Source organism: Leopardus geoffroyi, chromosome A2 (genome assembly GCF_018350155.1).
Source record: "Leopardus geoffroyi isolate Oge1 chromosome A2, O.geoffroyi_Oge1_pat1.0, whole genome shotgun sequence".
NCBI lineage: Eukaryota > Metazoa > Chordata > Mammalia > Carnivora > Felidae > Leopardus > Leopardus geoffroyi.
In genome coordinates this window covers 40,752,084-40,773,040 of record NC_059331.1, presented here as the reverse complement: position 1 = coordinate 40,773,040, position 20,957 = coordinate 40,752,084, and the positions used below count along the sequence as shown (strand labels likewise).

The following is a 20,957-nucleotide window of genomic DNA, read 5'->3' as shown; positions in this document are numbered from 1 at the left end:
AACTAATGTAACATGTGTGTCAACTATACTTCAATAAAAAAATTACAGTCTAGTGATAATCTTTTGCATTTCCCTGATTTTCTTTTCTTCAAAGCTTTTATACATTTCTGGTCTTCGTCACAGCCCGCTAAATTTGTCACAAGTGACAGAAGAAATGTCAATTGATTCACTGGTCCATTCAGTGAATTAGTAATATGTCTTCCATAGAATTCTAAAGTTTTGATTATGTTTTGAAGTACATAAGAAATGAATGTAAACTGAAGATTTCTCTGATTTTTTTCCCCTAAGCAATAAATTCAAGGCTTAAGACTTGAATTTACTTTAAAAAATTTGATCTCTGTTATTTAGCTACAATTTAAGAGGCACGTTCTACTTTGAGTGACCTCTACAGTTTTTTTTTAATTTTTTTTTTTTAGTGTTTATTTATTTTTGAGACAGAGAGAGACAGAGTATGAATGGGGGAGGGTCAGAGAGAGAGGGAGACACAGAATCCGAAGCAGGCTCCAGGCTCTGAGCTGTCAGCACAGAGCCCGATGCGGGTCTTGAACTCACGGACCTCGAGATCATGACCTGAGCCGAAGTCGGACCCTCAACCGACTGAACCACCCAGGCGACCTGACATCTACAATTTTGTAGGCCATTTGGTTCTTAGGCTTGACCCAGATTTAGCATAACCTGGTACATCAGGACTTTTTACAAGATCACTTTGATTACTTTGCTTTTTTTTTTTTAATTCTCAAGGAACCAAGAATTACCTTGGTTTTTACAAAAATGTGAATATGTTGGCATTGATATTGAGTTATTCATGTTAATAAGTAGTTCTCAACTAGCATCCATGTTGGTGAAGGATTTCATATGTAAACCGATACATAATCGTAATTTTGTCATTTGGTGGTGGTCGTATGTAACCACTTAATTTTTATTGCATAAGTATTAAGTCATAAAAAGCGTCTACCCTGTGCTCAGTAAAAGAACCAGACCTTTCTAGACATTTTTGTCATCATTGTTCTAGCATTTCACTGTTGACTTCAGGCTTATGGGGAGCACGGTTGAACAAGACCACTGCAGGGAAGGCATAATTTGACTCCCAAAGTGGAAAGAGAATCTGTGTTCTGTGGCTTTGCAGTAAGCTTCTGTAGTGGTTATCACAAGTTTCAGGAATTAAGTAAATGGCTAAGAAGTAAAATCATGCTAATAATGTTGCCGGTGTTGACAGCAAACATTGACAGAGGGCTCACCTGTGGCACGCGTTGCTCTGAGGGTTTGCTGTGCATTAATTCATTTAATTTTTCCAACAACTTTATGAGGAAGGTATTCTTCCTCCCCCCTGTTTACAAGTGAGGAACCTGAGGCACTGGCTGATGACATGACTGGCCCCAAGTAGGGCATTTAGTGAAGTGGCATAGAATTTAGACCATCCTGTCTCGTTGATGTTCTTAATTCCTGTGCCTGCTTTTCAGAAGAGCTGGAGAAAACAAAGACACACACAAAAACATTCCTTTCTGCCTGTTCATTAATTCAGTGGCCTGAACAGCTGGCTCTTGAGGCATTATAGCTCTGTCGGGAAATTCATAGACGCTTTCTCGGGTGGTGCACTGAAATACTTGTATGAAACTCTTCATAAAGTGTGCTGTACTTTCCTGTTGCCTTCAAGAGCATCGAGTGAGTGTAATTCACATCTTTGGAGATGACTGTGAATCTCCAAGAAGGACGGTGACTGTTACTGTCCTGCTGTTTAGAAGGAATTACTGTGTCACTTTTTTTTTTTTTTTTTCCAAACTCCCAGCGTGTACTTGGGAGTTCACAGATCTGCAGGCTTTGGTTTCCTTGCATTTTCTTTCATCTTCTCCCTACTGATGGGCGGTTAGCTATTGCTGGGTTTTTAGAGCACATCTCCCCCTTCCCTCTGTCTTCCCATAATGTCTTTAATCTGCTGTGAGACAGGAGAGCACAGGAACTGGTTTACCAAAGAATGAAGGGATCACCAGGAAACAGACTGGGTTCCCGAAGGAAAGGCTAAGCCAGGCGCCATTTAGTGAATTCCTTGTTTCCTTTTCATGCTTCCTTTTCCTTCCCCTCCCGCTTTTCTTTATTTCCCTTCTTTTTAAAGAATTAATGAGTTCATCAAGATGATCTAGTTACACTGCACGTGTTTCGAAAAAGATTTATTTTCCTTGCCGTCCCCTTGGGGATAAGCAGTGTCCTTACAGTTCCTGTATCTTTGCTTTTCCCTGGAGCCCCTCGCTTAACGAAGTGGGTTGATGATGGAGTCAGTATCTGCTGGCTTGCATTGGAAATGGGTGATTTGGGCCGCATCAGGGTGCAGTGAGGCAGGGAGGGCACCAGAGACAGCGGTGCAAGTGACCAGGGATACAGAGTAATCGGGAGGGGGGTGGGGACTGAGGGTAGTGAAGAGCATGTAGCACAGACCCCACAAGCCGTCTGCACCCCTGTGTCCAGGTCATCTGCCCTCAGTTCAGTTTTGTCTTAATGCGTCAGATAAGCAGATTGATGTGCCAGTGGTAAGGGGCAGAGGCAAAGGTCAGAACACTCCTACAGTCTCTGCCTAACAGGTTCTGAACAAGGAGTGGAACTCTGAGCAGCCCTTGGAGTCACATTTTTGAGTTTGCCGAGTTCAAGTTTAGTGGGATAATGAATGAAGCCCAGCTTATGAAGAAAGACAGGGTGTACAATGCTTTCTGACAGAAATGCTTAATTTTTATTTGCACTGGTGGACCTCAATCCCAAATCTTGGCTCCCCAGCCCTAGCCACGGGAACATAAAACAAAAGCCTCTTGAATATTTTTCAGTATATATTACTCTTGTCAGAGTTCTTTCGGTGAACATAGGTTGTTCAAATTTTATCCCTCTTTGTGTGAGATGTTTCTTGCAAGGTTTTAAAACAACCCCTATTAGATAGAAGGAACATACTGTAAAGATCATAAAAGCCATTTATGAAAAGCCCACAGCTAACATCATCCTCAATGGGGAAAAACTGAGAGCTTTTTCTCTTAGATCAGGAACACGACAGGGATGTCCACTCTCACTGCTGTTGTTTAACATAGTGTTGGAAGTTCTAGCATCAGCAATCAGACAACAAAAGGAAATCCAAGGCATCAAAATTGACAAAGATGAAGTTAAGCTTTCACTTTTTGCAGATGACATGATACTATACATGGAAAATCCGATAGACTCCACCAGAAGTTTGCTAGAACTGATACATGAATTTAGCAAAGTTGCAGGATACAAAATCAATGTACAGAAATCAGTTGCATTCTTATACACTAATAATGAAGCAACAGAAAGGCAAATAAAGAAACTGATCCCATTCACAATTGCACCAAGAAGCATAAAATACTTAGGAATAAATCTAACCAAAGATGTAAAAGATCTGCATGCTGAAAACTATAGAAAGCTTATGAAGGAAATTGAAGAAGATATAAAGAAATGGAAAAACATTCCGTGCTCATAGGTTGAAAGAATAAATATTGTCAAAATGTCAATACTACCCAAAGCTGTCTACACATTCAATGCAATCCCAATCAAAATCGCACCAGCATTCTTCTCAAAGCTAGAACAAGCAATCCTAAAATTCATATGGAACCACAAAAGGCCCCGAATAGCCAAAGTAATTTTGAAGAAGACCAAAGCAGCAGGCATCACAATCCCAGACTTTAGCCTCTACTACAAAGCTGTCATCATCAAGACAGCATGGTATTGGCACAAAAACAGACACATAGACCAATGGAATAGAATAGAAACCCCAGAACTAGACCCACAAACGTATGGCCAACTCATCTTTGACAAAGCAGGAAAGAATATCCAATGGAAAAAAGACAGTCTCTTTAACAAATGGTGCTGGGAGAACTGGACAGCAACATGCAGAAGATTGAAACTAGACCACTTTCTCACACCATTCACAAAAATAAACGCAAAATGGATAAAGGACCTGAATGTGAGACAGGAAACGATCAAAACCCTAGAGGAGAAAGCAGGAAAAGACCTCTCTGACCTCAGCCGTAGCAATTTCTTACTTGACACGTCCCCAAATGCAAGGGAATTAAAAGCAAAAATGAACTACTGGGACCTTATGAAGATAAAAAGCTTCTGCACAGCAAAGGAAACAACCAACAAAACTAAAAGGCAACCAACGGAATGGGAAAAGATATTTGCAAATGACATATCGGACAAAGGGCTAGTATCCAAAATCTATAAAGAGCTCACCAAACTCCACACCCGAAAAACAAATAACCCAGTGAAGAAATGGGCAGAAAACATGAATAGACACTTCTCTGAAGAAGACATCCGGATGGCCAACAGGCACATGAAAAGATGCTCAACGTCGCTCCTCATCAGGGAAATACAAATCAAAACCACACTCAGGTATCACCTCACGCCAGTCAGAGTGGCCAAAATGAACAAATCAGGAGACTATAGATGCTGGAGAGGATGTGGAGAAACGGGAACCCTCTTGCACTGTTGGTGGGAATGCAAATTGGTGCAGCCGCTCTGGAAAACAGTGTGGAGGTTCCTCAGAAAATTAAAAATAGACCTACCCTATGACCCAGCAATAGCACTGCTAGGAATTTACCCAAGGGATACAGGAGTACTGATGCATAGGGGCACTTGTACCCCAATGTTTATAGCAGCACTCTCAACAATAGCCAAATTATGGAAAGAGCCTAAATGTCCATCAACTGATGAATGGATAAAAAAAAATTGTGGTTTATATACACCATGGAGTACTACGTAGCAATGAGAAAGAATGAAATATGGCCCTTTGTAGCAACATGGATGGAACTGGAGAGTGTGATGCTAAGTGAAATAAGCCATACAGAGAAAGACAGATACCATATGGTTTCACTCTTATGTGGATCCTGAGAAACTTAACAGAAACCCATGGGGGAGGGGAAGGAAAAAAAAAAAAAGAGGTTAGAGTGGAAGAGAGCCAAAGCATAAGAGACTGTTAAAAACTGAGAACTGAGGGTTGATGGGGGGGTGGGAGGGAGGGGAGGGTGGGTGATGGGTATTGAGGAGGGCACCTTTTGGGATGAGCACTGGGTGTTGTATGGAAACCAATTTGACAATAAACTTCATATACTGAAAAATAAAAATAAAAAAATAAAGCAACCCCTATTAGCTGTTTGTGTAGAAAAGGTTCTTGAGGCTAAAAATACCCACTTTTCCTTGTGGCGGTCTGCCTTTCCCCTCCTCCTAAAGGCAGTGATGCACAGACCTCAGTGTTAAATTGCGTCAGATATAAAATATATTTTTAGTACCCGGTCCTCTGGGAAGGCATTCCTCATTCTGTTTCACTAGCCTTTAAGAATGGTTCCTCTTGTTACTTTGTTTTGATCCCCACTATATGGCACTGGTATAATACCAAGATAATTAATAATGCAGGCAGAAAGGGTGAAGAATGATAATTAGCCGAATTTGGAATCCTCTCTATAACTTGATAATTGCGTGTAAAAGATGGTCAGCTTTCTGAGTTGTTATTTCCGACAGTATCCTCAAGAGTTCTCTCATCTTCCTTGGGCTGAATTGGGGCCACACTCTGTTTCTGTCGTATGGCTCTAACTTCAGGAGAGCTGTACTGTGTGTTTCATGATGTATCTAAATATTATTGATCATCACTTGCTGCTTGATCTGTTGGCTGTTACTCCCATTGAAATGTTTTTCTCCGGAGCGGTAGTCTTCAAACTCCTTAGCCAGCTTTCCTGACCTTTGGAAGGGAAGCCATTTAGCGTGACCTTCCTGGCACACCGTCTGAAAGCAGGACCAGGCGTTCGTCGGATTAACCAGCATATTTTTAAACCAGCTGCTCAAGCATGCCTGTTTTTCTGGCAGGTCTAGGCCAGGAGGAATCCAAAGTGACTGACTGTGTCAGTCATAAGGAGTGATGTTGGCTGCAGCCTGTCTAGTTTGGGATGGGCAGCTCTGGACCTCACAGCCCTTTGCCCATTGACCTTGACCTTCATAGTTCTGAGTGATTTGTCCAGGTTTATTGTGTAAAAGATGTAAGCCAGTGAGCAAACCAACCTCATGAATGGAGCCTTACTCATCAGCTTACCATGGGGAAGAGTTACATGTTTTTTACATTTTGCCCAGTCCGAGTAAATAGGCTTTTATTTGCATCATTTGGTTTTTAGGTCACATGGTCTTTCTGGGTGGTCTGGGACGTGAGATGAAACGTGACTTTTTGGGATTCCCCCTGTGTTCTTGGAACAGTGCTAGCCCCCCGTTGACTAGAGTTCTGGAAAATGAATCTTTCTAATAGTAGAAGTGGGCAAAGTCTTTAAATAATTAGTTGGACTACTGTAGATAGCTTAAAGAAAGACAGCCACTTCCCCTAAAAGAACTTAATTCATGAGTTTGAGAATTCTAAGAAGAGCTCAGAATGTATGATATTTGGTGGGGGGGGGGGGCTAGATTTAGGAATTGGAAATGGCCAGGTTGGCAGTCAGATTCCAGTACAGATGGGATTTTTGGATTTTCACATTTCATGTTTCATAAGGCAATTTAGAAACTTTTCCAGGGAGAATGGCTTCATATAGTATCTGCTATAAATCCAAGGACCTCAGCTTTCTAACTGCCCTATAATTTGAAAGCAAAATAGCTGTTTGTAATGGATTCCTTTAAAAAAAATTTTTTTTAATGTTTATTCATTTTTGAGAGAGAGACAGAGCAGAGACAGAGCATGAGTGGGGGAAGGGCAGAGAGAGAGAGGGAGACACAGAATGTGAAGCAGGCTCCAGTCTCTGAGCTGTAAGCACAGAGCCCGACGCGGGGCTCGAACTCATGGACCATGAGATCATGACCTAAGCTGAAGTCGGATGCTTAACTGACTGAGCTACCCAGGCACCGCTGTAATGGATTCTTAATTGATGAGATCCAGGATAAGTGTAGCTTATGTCCTTAAAAATCATTTACTGGTTCACATTCCCTGGAGAGAATGAGGAAGTAAATAACAGAAGCTACCTTTTTTTGAGGACCTACTGAATTCCAAGCCCTGTGGGAGATGTTCTCCATATATTGTTACCTCCTTTCATCTCTGTTATCCCTGTTGCATAGATGGGAAAAGTTGCAGTTCAAAGGGTTTATGGGAGACAGTCCATATCACACCATATTCATAATTGAAGGAACATCGTCTCACGCCTATAGATCTGTTCTTGTTTACTTCGTTTCTGATCGCTCTTGCCCTCAGCAGGTTGACGCGAAAACTATCAGGAGAGATGTACTGGAAATAATATCCTGAGTTGATTGCTGGTGGCCTTGGGTCTCAAAAATGGGACGTTTCTAGAGTTCTGTGAGACGTCAGAGAGGGCATCAGTCATCTCTCTAGTCCTTACCTGTGAAGTGGATGTAGGAACGCTTCATGGGTTGTAAGAGTACTCTGATACAATTATAGTAAAGTGTATTGATTTAGTTAGTATTTGTGCACATTATATAGTATGACAGCTGTGCCTGGTACTAGGTAGGTATACAGTGGTAAATAATAATAGTGCTCTTTTATGAAGGGCTTATTGTGTGACAAAGGTCATTTTAAGTCCTTTGGTGTCACATTTGATTTTAACCATCAAAAACATAAGGCTAGGTATTATTAACCCTTTCTTCACAGAAGTTGAAGAAACCACTGCCCAGAGAAGTTCAGTAACTTGCTGAGGTCACACAGTTTGTGCATGATGGAGCTGGGATTGGGACCAAACGATCCACCTCTAAAACCTGCGTTTTAATCATGACATTGTAGTTGTCTGTGCTCTGTTGGCACAGGGTCCCTCCCGAAGCTCACAGCCAAGTGGGGCAAGGACAGAACATAAGCAACATAAAGAGCATAAAAGCAACACACTGTGCCAAGTGCTATGAAGGGAGGAGACAGGGTGAGGAGAGTGGGACAAGCAGGTGAAGCTAAGTGAGGCCGGTGAATCTGACAAGGCCTCTCTGAGTGGGTGGCATTTGAGCTAAGACCTAGAAGAATGGCCGTTAGCCAGGTGACCACTGGGGAGCTGAGGACTTCAGCAGAGGGGACATGGTGGGTAAGCCTAGAGGTGGGAGAAATCTATATGCCAGCGGCTCCTATAAAGTAGCTGCCCCAAATGAGTGAACATGGGTCCTGGGAAAGAATACTTAGATCTTAAAAAACAACTCCCAATCAGTTGAAGATTCTGCAGCTGCCTCTGTGGCTTTAAGTGTTTTCTCTCTTTTATTACATGTGTTCAAATTTAGAAACATGAAAGAGATTTAGCCTTTTCATGAATGCCCATAACTGGCCACATTTCACAGTCCCCTCCCCTCTTCCAAATGTGGGAAAACAGAAGGAAGGAGAAGTTTTGAAGTTCTGCCTCCAAATATTTCCTTAGTGGTCTTTTATGGGGCTTGGTTCCTTAGAACCTGACATGTGTTCATAAAAAATGATGTTCCTCTGCCTTTATATACATTCTTAAAAAAAAAAAAAAAAGATATAACAGAGTCATAACTCTGAGCAAGGGAGTCCTCAAAAGAGCAGAGTAATTGTAAATGCTGAAGCACGCTATGCATAAAATTAATGAATGCTAATTTATTTGCTCTGCTCTTAACAAGAACAACATCAGGGAGACCACCAGAAATGTTTCCTGAAAACCTTTTTGTGAGTACCTACCCATGCCTTTTGATTCTGCCATTTCTTTTTTTAAAAAAAATTACTGAAAATCACATATCTCTTGTGTCTCTGTGGTACTTTTTACCTCCTGAGCTACACCGGCTATTTTCCCAAAATGTAAAGTAGGATTATGTTCACTTTTAATTTGCATGCCTGGGTAACAATGTCACTAACCCTTGCTATCCCTTTGTAAATCATAATTAATTAAACTAGGGCTTGCCAGTGAAAACATACCCCTCTAAATACAGATTTTGGTTCTGTGGCCCTGTCCAGGCAAAAAAAAAAAAAAAAAAAAAAATCCCTTTTATTAGAAATTGCTGATCTCAGATCAAAGCAGTATGAGAAGATCAAGTTCTCTTTCATTTTTAATGAAGGGGTTTTCTGATCTCCCAGGGCACACCTGACCACAGTGCAACCCGTGCAGGGAGCCTGCGAAGAGCGGCCTGTGTGGGTCACAACCTGCTTTCAGAGGTCTCTGCTTTTTCTGCACTTAATGTGTTTTGTGCGGCTAATTTGTTCATCCCATGGAACTTTAGATGTCCCTGTGATTTCCTTTAGGCTGCTAGCAGTAATAGGAATCACTGGAGTTTTCAAGCCTTTTTTAAAGACTGATTTTGGATACCTTTGGGAGAAAGGAGTTTTGTATTACAGGAACGTAAAATATGTATATGCTTCTACTTTTACTTAAATTCCCCCCTTTTTTTTTTTTTTTTTAGGTCTGTCAGGCAGACTATCTCCTAGTCTCCAAAATCCTTTGGTACGTTTGCAGCCTTGCCTCTAAAAAGGAATGGTAGTCTTCAGTCACCATGTCTCCCTTTGGCAGGGGTATAAATTAAATTATAAGTCAGCCCTTCTAGTCTGAGATATTTCCCAAACACCATAATACAAGTTCGCTGTGAACAGAAAGCTTTCAGGGAAGGGTGACCGTGGCCTCTGGTATCTATCTGTGTGTAAGAAATATTTCACACTACTGAAACTATTCCTTCCTGATTTGTAAATCCAAAGAATGAGCTCCCAGGCTCCCAACTCCTTTTACAGAACACTTTGGATCCTTTGCCAGGGTCTCTGTGGATGTGCTCCCTGCCTGTTCATTTCCTGCTGCTTTTTGAAAGCCTCCTGCTTCGTTTCTGCCAGTTGCATCTGCTCTGGCCTAAATGAAAGCAGCTTCCAGAAAGCGCTGGCCAACGTCGGAGCAATGGGAGGGCTGTGCGTTAGCCCGCTGTGAGATACCGAGGTTGAGGTTTGTTTGAAGCTCTTCCATCCCTGTAGTTAAGCCACCAGATTTCTCTTTGGACCTTTAGGCAACTGTTCTGCCTTTGTGGTGGTGTTTTTCACGTATTTGAAGTGTTATGATCCATATTTTTTCATGACATTCCTTTGTGCCCCTCAGTAACATATTGTATCTTTCTGCAGAGAATTACTATGCATTTCTTTTGTTGTTTGACATTTTATGTGTGTGCATCTGTGTGTATATACATGTACATTGTGTGCATGTGTGTATGTATACATACGTGTACCTGTGTACATGTATATGTATACATACATAGAGCTCTTCTAATCGGTAACTATTTAAATAGTTTTATAGCTTATTGTAAGCTTTTCTGAAGTAGTCTATCATGTTCTTTCTAGATAATGAGAATTGTTTCTCTTTCAAATATCTCTTAACCATTTATTGCTTTTTTTCTTGTCATATTTCATTGGCTAGAACATCTTTGTAAGAATCTAACATTTTATTCAGACACTCATCCTTAAGATTTCAGTGAGTTCATAGTCAGCATTTATGTCCTAGCATAATAATTCAGCTTTCATCATTAGGTGTAACAACCTGCAGTCTGATAGAAGTAATTCATTTTAAATTATTTTTTAAATTTATCTATTTTATTTTAGAGAGTGAGAGAGCAGGAGAGGGGTTGAGAGAGAGGGAGACAGGGAGAGAGAATCTTAAGCACCCTGAGTGTGGAGCCTGATGCGGGGCTTGATACCACAACCCCAAGATCATGACCTGAGCCAAAATCAAGAGTTGGACGGTCAACCGACTGTGTCACCCAGGGACCCTTGAAGTAATTCATTTTAGGGTGGAAATATCAAAGAGCACATATCAAAGTGAAACACTCCTCCAAAGACAGTGAAGAAAGTTTGATTAACGAGATGCTTACTGGATGTCAAGTACAAGCTTGAGAGGTAAAAAATACGCTGTATTACCTGATTCTTAGAACAATCTTCTGATAAAGTCTTATAGTGCCCATTTTACTGCCAAGGAGGCTGAAGCTTAGGAAGTAAATAACCTGTCAGACATTCTTATAAGCATAGTGATAAATGCAAGGTCTTGTGAGTCCAGAGTCTGCTTCTTTATACCACTAGGATGTTTTGATGTTTGTGCCACATGGTAGGTTAAAACGTCTTTCGTTTCCATGTCAATAATTGGAAAGTCTTAAAGGACTCTACTTGTTAGGATTGTAGTCTGATAATTGCTTATCAACTAATTATCATGATAAGTCTCATGTTTATCTCCTGATTTAGTGTTTTGATATTAGAGGTCAGCAAACCTTTTCCATAAAGAATCAAAGAATAAAACTTTCACAGACCCCCTCCTGAATGGCTCGGTTGGTTAAGTGTCCGGCTCTTGATTTAGGCTCAGGTCATGATCTTAAGATTTGTGGCTCGAACTCCGTGTTGGGCTCTGTGCTCACAGTACAGAGTCTGCTTGGGATTCTTTCTCCCCCTTTCTCTGCCCTTATCCTGCTCGTGCTCTCTCTCTCTCTCTCTCTCTCTCTCTCTCTCACACACACACACACACACACACACACACACACACACACACTCTCAAACTAAATGAATAAACATTTTTTTAAAAAAGAATAAAAAGTTGAGGCATTTAGACCATGCTATTTCTGTCACAGCTGCTCCACAGTACTGAGATAGCCCCAAAGCAGCTATTGATAATATAGAAATGACTGGGTGTGGTTGTATTCCCATAAAACTTTATTGATGAACACAAACCTTTCAATTTCATATAATTTTTACACATCACAAAAATTTTTTCTAGTCATTTCAAACTCATAAACCATACCCACACAGCCCACAGCCGAAGTTTACTCAGGGAGTTATATTCACTCAACCCTGCTTGACACACTGAAGTCTTAGAACTTCAGATAAATGGAGAGGTGTGCTGTTGACCAGCACTTAAATCATCCTTCTTGTGACACTGATTTTTTAAACATTTTTTAATGTTTTTTTTTTTTTTTTGAGAGAGAGACAGAGCATGAGTGGGGGAGGGGCAGAGAGAGAGAGGGAAACAGAATCCAAAGCAGGCTCCAGGCTCCGAGCTGTCAGCACAGAGCCCAACGCGGGGCTCGAACCCACGGACTACCGCAAGACCATGACCTGAGCTGAAGTCGGACGCTTAACTGACTGAGCCAGCCAGGTGCCCCCTGTGACATTGCTTTAACAAATACTTTTAGGGGCCGCTTACTGCATGGCAGCCCCAGTTCGGGCAGTGAGAGTACAGAGATGATTGAGACAACCTTTGTTTTCAGAGAGTTGACAGTCTGGTTGGAGGGAAGGGTAGCAGGGTGGAAGTGGTAAAAAGTAAACAACTGCAATACAACATGAAAAATACTTCAGACTTAGAGCAAAGTATATAACAGGATCATTGACTCTAACGAGCTTCTGGTCAATCTTGGGCTTTCTGGATTCTCAGACCCTCTAGAATTGCCTCCCTTCCTCCTCAGCGTCTTGTAGGGCATGAAGTTTTCTTGGAGAGACACAAGTTTTTAGGTCATGTGATGGCGTTCCTGATTCCACACTGCTATGCTGGAGACCATTCAGACGCCACAGAGCGGCAAGCAAACCCAGCATCTTTTTAATCTGGTGCCATCTGCCCGCCCACCCCTCCCAGATGCACATTTTAGTCCTCTGAAGCTTGGCGAAGCTTCCTTCAGCCGATCTAAGTCTTCAAAAATGAGAATTAACAGGGAATGGAGGGGAGGGGTGTGCAGTGGCCCTAGAAGAGGTGTCCAGAAGCGTGACGTCTCACTTGAGGCTGTGCAGGGGTCGGGGAGGGGGGGGGGGCACCGGCACTGCATGCACACGGACCAGTTTAAAGAGCCCACCAGCAGCAGAATGCTCCCCAGGGACAGAGTACATTGGCATTGTTTCCCTGTGCTTGTCTCCTCCTCTTATTTTCTCACTGACGTGTCTTGCTTGAATTAAATTCTTGACTCTCCCACGCCAATAGTTCTTTGGTTGTGTTCTGGCCGGTTTTTTACAGCCTCCTAGCTTTCAAACCAGGTGCATCCCACTTCTGCAGGGCCCAGTCCCTAGCACACTGCTTTTCCAGTGTTTGCACATTCCTCTCGACTGATCTTACCCTTACTTGGAGTTTCATTACCATCTGGGCACTGATGGCTTTCAGATCAGTATCTCCAGCCAGACCGGTCCCCTGGCTTTGTGTTTCTTTCTCCAGCTGTCTTCTCCAAGAGCTCATCTCTTCCTCTGCAAGACCAAGTTTGCCTCTACTCTGCCTCCATTTCCTTCCTTCTCTCTCTCTCTTTCTCTCTCCCTCTCCCTCCCTCCCTCTCTCCCTCTCTCCCTCTCTCAATCTTTGTCTGTCACATCTTTCTGTATTAAATGAACTTGCAAATCCTTGATGGTCTTTCTTTCTTCCCCCTGTTCATCTGCTAATCCAGACCCAGGTATCTCGTAGTCTGAATTTGAGGTTTGGCTATAAGAACAACTTGTATTCCATTGCCTCTCTCCTATCACCCCGGTGCTTATGATCCCTTCTCAGATACAAATCTGATCATGTATTCTCTCTGCATTAAACCCTCCTGTGGGTTTCCCACTGCTTTAAAAATTCCCAGGTTAGTGCACCACACTAACCTAGGAGGTATCATTCTCATCATAGTCTGTGTGAATAGTGCCTCCTTCAGTTGTGCAGTGTATAGCCTAATCTGCTGTCCATGTCACAGAGCCCAGCAACATCTACTCTTGAACTTTTGACCCAGCGTGACATCCCTTACAGCTCTCTACCTAAACGCCAGTCCCACAGTTTCTGACTCAGTGGAGTTGGGCCTGAAAATATGTATTTCTATCAAGTTGCCAAGAGATGTGGTACTGCTGATCCAGGGACCACACTTTGAGAACCACTGGTACAGGCAGAGCTTGATAATGATGGAACTTTTTCTGTTGTAACATTCTAGTCGCTTAAAGCCTCCAGGACATGTCTGCACGTTGGCTACCTAATCCAATTTTGTAAGAGCTAGAGGCACCTGCATTTTATAAAAAACAGTGAAATGATTGCATTTACTCATTTCTTAATAAAATGGAACTGCACAAATAGCACATGAGCACATTTTTCTTAAAAATCTTTGAAAAATTACAGATCTGCCCAAAGTCCCTTCCCCTCATTTCTGCCCCAGGTGTCTCTTACCAGTTGGTGTATATCCCGTTAGGCTGCGTTCTGCATTTCCTGGTAGAATATACACTTACTGTGGTGGTCCCCCTCCCCCTCCCTTGCATCATACAATAGCAGGCCTTCTGGTTTGCAACTTGCTGTTTTTCATTCAACAGTGTTGGACATTCCCTCCGTTATGGTATATAGGGATTTTGCTGAATCTTGATAGCCTCTCACATCTGTGGCCTTTGTTTCCACCCCGCACTCCGCTCAGGGGTCCACACGACAGTCCAGTGCTGTCTGGTTTTTTAATGGGGTTTGGCCACGGCGGGGTGGGGGTAGGAAGCAGGGGCTGTGCGGGATTTTGGGATGAGGAAGGAAATGGATTTGGGGGATCGTTTCTCACCCTCTGCCTGCGAGGTTATCTGAGGGCGGCTATGGATGTAGAGGGAAGCTTAGTGCACTCTTAAGACACAATCTGCACAACATGGGCCTTGACACAGTAACAGTCCGCTTGTGTTGGTCCTGCGGTCCTCCCCCCATACTCATGTTGGAAGTCAGCCCTGTTGGTGTTAATTATGCCATCTGTTTCCTTACTACAGAAGTATATACCTCACTCCTTTTGTATTAGGTGTATGCATGTAGTAAAGTCTACACAGAACATAAAATTGATTACCATATTCACCTTTTCTTCCTGTTTTTTCTTTTTGATTATGGTAAAATTAGTGTAAAATACAGTATACGTTTTAGGTGTGCGAAATTAATAATTTGACAATGGTAGTCATTACAATGTGATCACCTCCAGAACTCTTGTTACCATCTATCACCATACGTTTGGCCACCGTGGTTCATCCCACCCAGCTCCCAACCCCCTTCCCTCTTGGTAACCACTACTCTCTTCTTTGTGTCTGTGAGTTTGTTTCTTGTTTGTTTTGTTTTGTTCTTGTTTTAGATTTCACATAGAAGTGAAGTCATACTGTTTCTCTCTTTCCCTTCTAACTTCGCTTAACATTGTATTATCAAGGTCTCTCCATGTTGTCACAGATGGCAAGATTTTATTCTTTTTTATCTTGGAGTAATATTCCATTCATCTTTAGCCGTTCCTCTGTCATCCGACATTTACAGAGGTTCCATATCTTGCATACTATAGGCAGTGCTGCTATGAACATTGGGGTGCATGTATCTTTTTGAATTAATACTTCTGTATTTTTTGGATAAATGTCTGAGAGTGGAAAAGCTGGATCATATGGTAGTTTTATTCTTAATTTGTTGAGTAGTCTCCACAAACTGTTTTCCATAGTTGCTGTACCAATTTACATTCCCACCTCCAGAGCACAGGGGTTCCCTTTTGTCCACATCCTCCCCAACACTTGTTATTTCTTATCTTTTTGATGATGGTCAGTCTAACCAATTTGGACTGATACCTCATCGTTGTTTCAATTTGCATCTCCCTAATAGTTACTGATTTCAGATAGCATTTCGTGTGCCTGTTTGCAATCTGTAAGTTGTCGTCGGAAAAATTTCTGTTCAGATCCTTTGCCCATTTTTAAATTGGGTTATTTTGGGTCTTAAGTTGTATGAATTCGTTTTATAGTTTGGACATTAACCCTTTGTTGGATATGTAATATGCAAGTATCTTCTCTCATTCAGCAGGTTGCTTTTTGTTTTGATGATGGTTTCCTTTTGCTGTGCAGAAGCTTTTTAGATGTAGTCCTATTTGTTCATTTTTGCTTTTGTTTCCCTTGCCTTTGGAGTCAGATCCACAAAAACATCACTAAGATTAACGTCAGGGAGGGGTGCCTGGGTGACTCAGTCGGTTAAGAGGTCCAGCTTCAGCTCAGGTCATGATTTCACAGTTACCTGGGTTCGAGCCCCGCATTGCGTTCTCTGCTGTCAGTGCTGAGCCTGCTTTGGATCCTGTCTCCCATTCTTTTTGCCCCTTCTGTGCTCGCACATGCTCTCTCTCTCTCAAAAATAAACATTTTTGAAACATTTTAAAAAAGATGTCAAGGAGCCTGCTGCCTATGTTTTCTTTTCAGGAATTGTCTGGTTTCAGGTCTTAAATTCAAGCCTTTGATCCATTTTGACTTAACTTTTATGTATGGTGTAAGATAGTGGTCTAGTCTCATTCTTTTGCATGTGGTTGTCCAGTTTTCCCAGCACCATTTATTGAAGAAACTATCCTTTTTCTGTTTATTCCTTTGATATAAATTGTGTATGTGTAGCTAAATTATTTCCGGGCCCTCTATTCTGTCCCATTGATCTGTGTGTCTTTTTATGCCAGTACTGTACTATTTTGATTACTATAGCTTTGTAATATAGTTTGAGGTCAGGGCACATGATACCTCCAGCTTTGTTCTTTCTTAAGATTGCTTTGGTTATTTAGGATCTTTTGTGGTTTCACACAAATTGTAAGATTTTTCTAGTTCTGTCAAAATGCCATTGGAGGGCTGCCTGGGTGGCTCAGTTGGTTGAGCGTCCTACTCTTAGTTTCAGCTCAGGTTATGATCTCATGGTTTGTGGGTTCAAGCCCCACATCGGGCTCTGCACTGACGGTGTGTAGCTTGCTTCGGATTCTCCCTCTCCCTCTCTGTCTATGCCTCCCCTGCTCACTCTCTGTCTCAAAGTAAATAAAAAACCATTTTTTTTTTTTAAATCTTTACAAAAGTGCCATTAGAATTTTGGTAGGGAGTGCATTCAATCTGTAGATTGCTTTTGGTAGTATGAACATGTTAACAATATTGATTCTTCTGATCTGTGAACATCAAATATCTTTCCATTTACTTGTGTTTTTCATTTCCCTTATCAGTGTTTTGCAGTTTTTAGTGTATATAGGTCTTTCACCTCTTTGATTAAATTTCTTTCTAGTTATTCTTTTTTTTTTTTGATCTGGTTTCTGTAGATTGATTTGTGTCCTGCAACCTTACTGAATTCATGAATTAGTTCTAACAGGTTTTTTGTGGGTTTTTTTTGTTTTTTGGTGTTTTTTTGTTTTTTGGTGGCATCTTTAGGGTTTTCTGTATAAAGTATCATGTCATCTGCAAATAGTGACAGTTTTACTTCTTCCTCTCTACTTTGTATGCCTTTTATTTCTTTTTCTTGCCTAATTCCTGTGGACTTCAACATGAGGTTGAATAAAAACAACAAGAATGGGCATTCTTCACTTGATCCTGATCTAAGAAGAAAAGATTTTAGCTTTCCACTCTTGCATATGATGTTAGCTGTGGATTTGTCATATATAGCCTTTATTATCTTTAGATATGTTCTCTATCTATCCACTTTGTTGAGAGTTTTTTATCATAGATGGATGTTGAGTTTTGTCAAATTTTTCTCCATCTGTTGAGATGATCATGTGATTTTTTCCTTCATTTTGCTAATGTGGTGTATCATGTTGGTTGATTTGCAGATGTTTGAACCATACTTGCATCCCTGGAATAAATCCTACTTGATCATGTTGTATAATCCTTTTAATGTATTGTTGAATTAAATTTGCTCGTATTTTGTTGAGTATTTTTGCCTGTTTTTTTTTTTTTTTTTTTTTCAGTAAGGATATTAGCCTGTAATTGTCCTTTTTTGTAATGGCCTTGCCTGGTTTTATATCAGGGTAATGCTGGCCTCATGAAAGTAGTTTGGCAACATTCCCCTTCTTTAATATTTTGCTGTTTTTGAGAAGGATACTGGTATGGATATTGAATGGTAGAATTGGACCAGTGAATTCATCCAGTCCTGGACTTTTGTTTGTTGGGAAGTTTTCAATTACTGATTTAATCTCTTTACTAATAATTGGTCTGTTCACATTTTCTGTTTCTTCATCATCCAGACCTCAAAGATTGTATGTTTTTAGGAATTTATCCATTTCTGCTAGTTGTCCAGTTTGTTGGCATGTAATTGTTGGTAATAGTTTCTTATGATCCTTTTTATTTCTATAGTTTGAATTGTAATATCTCCTTTTTCGTTTTTGATTTTGTTTAAGCCCTCCCTCAGTTTTTTTTTCTTATTTAGTCTAGCTAAAGGTTTATCAATTTTGTCATCTTTTCATACTTGAGCTTTGAGCTTCATTGATCTTTTCCTTTTTTGTTGTTTTATTTTGTGTTTTTGTTTTTTTCAGTCTCAGTGTCATTTATTTCCACTCTCATCTTTACCATTCTCTTCATTCTAACTTTGGGCTGTGTTAGTTCATCTTTTTCTGGTTCCTTAAGTGTAAAGTTAGGTTATTTATTTGAGATTTTCTTTTTTCTTGAGGTAGTCCTGTACTGTTCCCTTTTTGAACTACTTTTGTTGCATCCTATAGAGTTTGGAATGATTTCTTTGTTTTCATTTGTCTCTGTATTTTTAAAATTTCTTCTTAGATTTCTTCAGAGAAGATGCTGTTCAGAGAAGATGCTGGATATGAGTTCAGTCATTAATTTATCGATAATTGTTTTGGCCAACATTTGATCTGTCGTGCAGAATGTTCCCTGTCCACTTGAGAAAAATGTGTTTTCTACTGCTTTTTGATGAAATGTTCTTCATGTGTCTGTTAAGTCCAGCTGGTCTAATATGTTATTTAAGGTCCATGTTTTCTTACTGATTTTCTGTCTGGATGATCTATCTCCTGATGTAAGTGGGGTGTTAAAGTGCCTTAGTATTACTGTATTGCTATTACTTTCTCCCTTTATGTCCATTAATACTTGTTTTATATATCCTGGTGTGCCTATGTTGAGTACATAAATATTTATAAACATTATATATTTTTGCTGGATTGATCCCTTCATCATTACATAATGTCTTTCTTTACATTTCAATGCAGCCTTTGTTTAAAATCTGTTTTATCTGCTATAAGTATAACAATACCAACTTCCTTTTCATTTCCATTTGCATAGTATATCTGTTTCCACCCCTTCACTTTGAGTCTTTGTGTGTACTTACTCTTGAAATGAGTTTCCTGTAGGCTGTATGTAGATAGATCTTGTTTTTTATCCATTAAGCCACATTGTGTCTTTTGATTGGAGCAGTTAGTCCATTTATATTTAAAGTAATTATTGATAGGTATGTACTCACTGCCATTATGTTAATTGTTTTCTGGCTCTTTTTTATTTCCTTTCTGTTCCTTTCTTTTTCTCTCTTCCCTTGTACTTTGATGGCCTGTGTGTGTGTGTGTCTCTGTGTGTGTGTGTGTCTGTGTGTGTGATGTTTATATTGCTCTTCCATTGTCTTTTGTGTATTTGCTATGAGTTTTTGCTTTGTGGTTACTGTGTGGTTCACATATAGCATCCTGTATATCTAACAGTCTTTTTTAAGATAATAGCAACATAAATTTGAGCATATTTCAGAACATTATGTTTTTACTCCCCCCCACACACACCCACATTCTGTATTTTTAATATCACATATTACATCTTTTTATTTTATGCTTGCTTTAATTATTGTAGTTTTAGTTAATTTTATTACTTTTGTCTATTAACCTTTATGCTTTATAAATGATTGGCCCACTACTTTTACTATCTATTTACCTTTTACAGTGGTATTTTTACTTTTATATGTTTTTTTGTTTGTTTGTTATTAATTTGTGCCATTTCTTGTCACCTCATAGGAGTCCCTTTAACATTTATTGTAGGGCTGGTTTAGTGATGATGAACTCCTCAAGCTTTTGCTTATCTGGAAAACTCGATCTTGCTTTCAATTTTGAATGATAACCTTGTCAGGTAGAGAATTCTGTGGTGGAAGTTTTTCTCTTCAACTCTTATAGTATGTCCTGCCACTCCTTCCTGGCCTGCAAGGTTTCTGCTAAGAAATCTGTTTATAGCCTTTTGGGGTTTCCTTTATATGTAAGTTGGGTTCTTTTATTTTTTTGTCCTTGCTGCTTTCAAGATTCTCTTTTACCTTGAACTTGTCACATTTTAATTCTAATGTGTCTTGCTGTGGATATCTTTGGGTTCATTTTATTTGGGATTCTCCGCAACATAGATCTGGATATCTCTTTCCTTTTAGATTAGGGAAGTTTTTAGCTATTATATCTTGAAACAACATTTTTGGCTCTTTCTGTTTCTTCTCTTCCTGGGACATCTATAATGTAAATGTTTTACTCAATGTAGTCCTAGTGATCCCTTAAGGAATCTTCACCTTTTAAAATATTTTTTCCTTTTGCTCCCCTGTTTGGGTAATTTCCATTGTTCTGTCTTCCAGCTTACTGATCTATTCTCCTACTTCATCTAGTCTGCTGTTGAACCCCTCTAGTGTATTTTTCAGTTTGGTTAGTATATTCTTGAGCTTTGTCACTTCTGTTGCTTTTTTTTATTTTTCTCTCTTATTTGGTATCTCACTTCCCATTCTTCAGCCAAGTTTGGTGAACATCTTTGGTGAACAGCTTCTTTGAACTATTGATCAGATAAATTGCTTATTTCCAATTCATTATTTTTTTTTCCTGAGGTTTTGTCTTTTTTTTCTTTTTCTTTTTCTTTATCTTTTTCTTTTTTTTCACTTGGAACATGTTCTTCCTCTGTCTCTTCATTTTTCCTTTGTTTCTGTGTATTAAATGAAGAAAGTATTTCTCCCTGTCTTGAAGGAGTGGTCACTAGAACACTAGGTGGGGGAGGGGAGGGATGTTTAATTCTGTTGTCTGTGGAGTACTTTATGGAGTGGTAGCTTTCTTAGTTTTGTGTCTACATTTGTTTCAGTCCTGAAGGCCCAGAAATGCAAGGCCTACTGGCCAGCAATGCCATATGTTCACAGGTACCCCCCTCTTGGAGCTAAGGGGCTAGGGCTGGTCCTGTCCATGGGGTCTGGCAGAGTAGAGGCCCCAGTGGCTTAGGAAGATGGAAACAGCAGGGTGAGCACAGGTGCTGAATGTGGCACGGTGGGAGACGAGGTGGTTGAGCACTGGGCCAGGTCTGGTAGACTGTTGGAAAATAATGGGGGTGAAGCAAGCAGCACTAGGGAGGTAGA

At 40.4% G+C, this 20,957-nt stretch overlaps 1 protein-coding gene and 1 long non-coding RNA gene across 2 annotated transcripts in view; both read left to right on the top strand.

Moving 5' to 3' along the window:
- Positions 1-20,957, top strand: part of PDZRN3 (PDZ domain containing ring finger 3) — a 241,796-nt gene that overhangs the window by 95,878 nt on the left and 124,961 nt on the right. The gene's annotated exons all lie outside the window — the stretch shown is intronic.
- On the top strand, positions 7,417-19,068 carry LOC123605893. The gene is made up of 4 exons (XR_006715981.1): positions 7,417-7,428; positions 8,509-8,513; positions 15,005-15,011; positions 18,398-19,068. It is a non-coding gene; the product is annotated as an uncharacterized LOC123605893 (long non-coding RNA).